General features: G+C 41.5%; 1 protein-coding gene and 1 long non-coding RNA gene across 2 annotated transcripts in view; both read right to left on the reverse strand.

Annotated features, from left to right (window-relative positions):
* The window catches only part of Unk (unkempt family zinc finger), a 45,769-nt gene that overhangs the window by 26,911 nt on the left and 14,709 nt on the right, over nt 1-4,149 (reverse strand). The window lies entirely within an intron of this gene.
* The window catches only part of LOC102012010, a 14,633-nt gene continuing 14,168 nt past the window's right edge, over nt 3,685-4,149 (reverse strand). The window contains exon 3 of the long non-coding RNA XR_264363.1: nt 3,685-3,766. This is a non-coding gene — a long non-coding RNA (uncharacterized LOC102012010). The remainder of the gene's footprint in view (nt 3,767-4,149) is intronic.

Raw genomic sequence — 4,149 nt, forward strand, 5'->3', positions numbered from 1 at the left:
AAAAAAAAAAAAAAAAAAAAGGAAAACCAGCATGGTGGCCAGATGTGGTGACGCACGCCTGTAATTCCAACACTCAGGAGGCTGAGGCAGGATTGTTGTGAGTTTGAGACTAGCCTGGGCTGCAAAGTGAGCTCAAGGCCAGCCTGAACTACACAGCCAGACCCTGTTCTCAAAGACTTAAAAATAAAAAAAGCAGCGTGGTACTGGCAAAAACAACAGACCTGAGGATCAGTGGAACAAATTAGAAGATACAGAAACAAGCCGGGTGTGGTGGCGCATGCCTGTAATCCCAGCACTCGGGAGGCTGAGGCAGGAGGATCCTTGTGAGTTCTAGACCAGCCTGGGCTACAAAGTGAGCTCAAGGCCAGCCTGAACTGCATAGCAGGACCCTGTCTCAAAAAGACAAAAAAAACAAAAACAAAAAACAAAAAACAAAGAAGATGCAGAAACAACTACAAACACACTCAGCCATCTTATCTTTAACAAAGGAGCCAAACACTTTCACTGGAAGAAAGATAGCCTCTTTAATAAACTGTGCTGGAAAAACTGGCTTTCCACACGCCGATGATTGAAATTAGACCCATGTCTCTCACCATGCACTAAACTAAAATCAAAATGGATCAAAGATCTAAATATTAAAATAGAAACACTAAATCTGCTAGAAGGATAGGCAGAACTCTTGAAGACACTGGTATAGGCAAAGACTTTATAAACAAAACCCTGATCAAACAGGAAACAAATGGGATCTCATTTTTTCTTTCTTTTTCTTTCTTTCTCTCTCTCCTCTCTCTCTCTCTCTCTCTCTCTCCTCTCTCTCTCTCTCCCTCCCCCCCACCCCGTCTTTTTGAGCTAGGGTCTCACTCTGCAGTTCAGGCTGGCCTTGAGCTCACTTTGTAGCCCAGGATGGCCTTGAATTCACAAAGATCCTCCTGCCTCAGCCTCCTGAGTGCTGGGACTACAGGCATGCGCCACCATGCCCAGCCTTAAAAAGCTTTTGCAGAGCAAAAGAAATCACCAACAGAGTGAAGAGACAACCCACAGAGCAAAAAACACTTTTTGCCAGGTGTTTCTCAGACAAAGCACTACTATCTAGAATAAGTAAAGAACTCAAAAAAATGAAGTTCCTCCCAAATTTTAAGACCCAATCCAAAAATGAGCATCTGAAATGAGTTAGACACTGCTCAGGGAAGTACAAATGCCAAATAAATATATGAAAAGACATTTAACATCACTGATCATTCAAGAGATGCAAATGAAAACAATGCTGAAATTCCATCTCACTCCAGAAAGAATGGCTATTATTAAGAAGAAAACCTAAAAATAAAAAAAAATAAAATAAATCAGAAAAGAGGAGGCTGGGGATTTAGCTGAGTGGCACAGCGCCTGCCTGCCAAGTGCAAGATCATGAGCTTGATTCCCGATACCAGAAAAAAAAACAACAAAAAAAAAAAAGAAAAAAAGAAACAACCTACAGGGGCCAGGGAGATAGGTCAGTGGTACAGCACCTGCTCGACAAGAGCAAGGTCCTGAATTCAAGTCCCCATACAAAACAAAAAGAAAAAGAAAAAGAAACAACCTATAACAAATGCTGGTGGGTCTGTGGGGAAAAAGGAACTGTTCTCCACTATTGGTGGAGGTGTAGACTGTTGTAACTATTGTGAAAATCAGAGTGGAGATTCCTCAAAAAAATAAAACTAGAGGTTCCATTTGACTCAGCTCTTCCCCTTTTTGGTATCTTTCTGAAAGAATCAAAAGCATACCACAGTGATATATGCACACCCATGTTTATAGAGGCAGTGTGTAACAGCTAAATATTGGAAACACTTGATGAATGGGTAAAGATGATTACAGGAGGGCTGGGGATTTAGCTCAGGGGCACAGCACCTGCCTGGCAAGCACAAGGTCGTGAGTTTGATTCCTGGTACCGGGGAAAAAAAAAAGATGATTACAGGGCTTTTTTTTTTTAATACAATAGAGTACTACTCTGCCATAAAGAAGGATAAACTTGAGATATTTCCAGCTAAATGGATGCACCTTGAGACCATACCCTTAAGTGGAGTAAACCGGACACACATTTAAATACCACATTGTTTCTCTGGTATGATAAACCAAAAGTGTAAATAAGGATCAAAATGTATAATAGATATTGGGAAAAGGGAAGAAAATGTTCAAATGGGAAGGCGAACAAGGGAGTGGGGAGGGAAAAAAGAAGGAACAAGAACAGAAAGAGAATAGAAGGAAAAAATGGAAACAAAGCTTTAGTAAATAAGGAAGGGGAGAGGGGTTGAAGGGAGGGGACAGGAATGGGGGAAAAAAGATGTACCATGTAGAGGTACAATTCCCTATAATGAATGTTATTATTATGTATATCTAAAATGCGCCAGTAGCCAGGCTTCACGGCACTTGCCTATAATCCCAGTACTTGAAAGGCTGAGGCAGGAGCATCTTGACTTCTGGGCCAGTGTGAACTGCACAGTGAAACCCTGTTTTAATACACATGTATTTTTTTGGAGGCGGGGAGGTAATCCCAACACTGGGAGGCTGAGGCAGAAGTATCCCTGCAAGTTCAGGGACAGCCTGGGCTACAAAGTGAGTTCAAGGCCAGTGTTGGGATTACAGGTGTGCACCACCACACCTGGCCTTAAAAAACAAAACAAACTATAAATATACTTTTTTAAAAAAGTAAAACCTTTTTTTTGTGTATGTGATACTGAAGATTGAATCCAAAGTCTTCACATTGAGCTATATTCCCAGCCCTTTCTATTCTTTGAGATAGGGTCTCATTAAATCACTAGGCTGGGCTTGAATTTAGGATCTTTCTGCCTCAATTTCTTGAGTGCTGGAATTACAGGTGGGCAACCACACCCTAGAAAGTATAAAGTCATTCCTAGCTTGTAAACCATATATGAAGGAAGGAATATAGTTTGCTGACCTCTGCTCTGAGAGCTACTCTGAGGTACTCCCTAACATGTCACACTTCCATGCTTTAGATCATATTGTCTCCTGCAAATCCGTTACTCTATTCTTTTTCATTGCCTCTTCTTCCTTGCCCTGAGGGGTCCTTGGCCCCACCTGCCCAGTGGCATCAGTTACATGCCTCCTATGATCCTAGCACACCAAGTGAATAGAGCTGCTCTGGCCCTGGCACAGTTGATTCTGACACCTTCACAGGGAGTCAGGTCTGTTCATCTTTGTACCCATGCACAAAACCAGCCCATAGCAGGTACTCATGATGTGCCAAAGGAAAAGGAAAAGGAAAAGGAAAAGAAAAAAACACAACCCAAATGGGACAAGCCTGGTACACAGTAGCTCCAAACTAACCCAGCAAAACACACACAAGTACCTAAGCTCTCCTGGCAACTAAGAAACCAGTAACTTTCAATCCCTAATATTGTAAAATAAAACGTAAAAGAAAAAGAAACATCCCAGCACTTGGGAGGCTGAGGCAGGAGGATCGCTGAGTTCGAGGCCAGCCAGGGCTACAAAGTGAGCTCAAGGCCAGCCTGAACTGCATAGTGAGACCCTGTCTCAAAAAGACATGAAAAAGAAAAAGAAAAAGGAAAAGAAACTACAGTATGGTAACTCCTCTGTGCCATACAAAGTCTGGTTGGCTTTGTTCCTCACCTGAACACTGAGGCCTTCAGCCTCACATGCAGAGTAGAGAAGCGATCAGCAGGACAGTGTTGCTGGCAATGTGTGGAGACCACTACAGATGTATTAAATTCTTTTTTCTGTTTCCTCCAATAAGGGGTATTATGATGGCTCTCTGGCAAAAGATGTAGTGAAAGAGGGAAAGAAAGTATGTATGTGGACTACAATTAGGTTAACTGAAAAAAAGAAATATGTAAAAAGAAAAAGTAGAGGGAAACATCCATACAGTATTATTTGCTATAGGGGTTATCTTGCCTTTTCTTTACTAGAATTGTGATTAATTTCATTCATTCATTCATTTTGCACTCTGACTCCCTCCCATCAACTGCTTTTAAAATTCAAAAACAAAAATAGAAACTTGTTATTAAAGAAATTCACAATGCTAATGACAACTTGGCAGAGAATCTATCCTGATCCAAAACTGAAGCAAAAGTACTTATACATGTTGCTAACGAGCCAGAATTCAAGCTAAGAAGTGAACTGTGCAGCTGGACATGG

Source organism: Chinchilla lanigera, unplaced genomic scaffold, assembly GCF_000276665.1.
Source record: "Chinchilla lanigera isolate Chin_1 unplaced genomic scaffold, ChiLan1.0 scaffold00105, whole genome shotgun sequence".
Classification (NCBI taxonomy): Eukaryota; Metazoa; Chordata; class Mammalia; order Rodentia; family Chinchillidae; genus Chinchilla; species Chinchilla lanigera.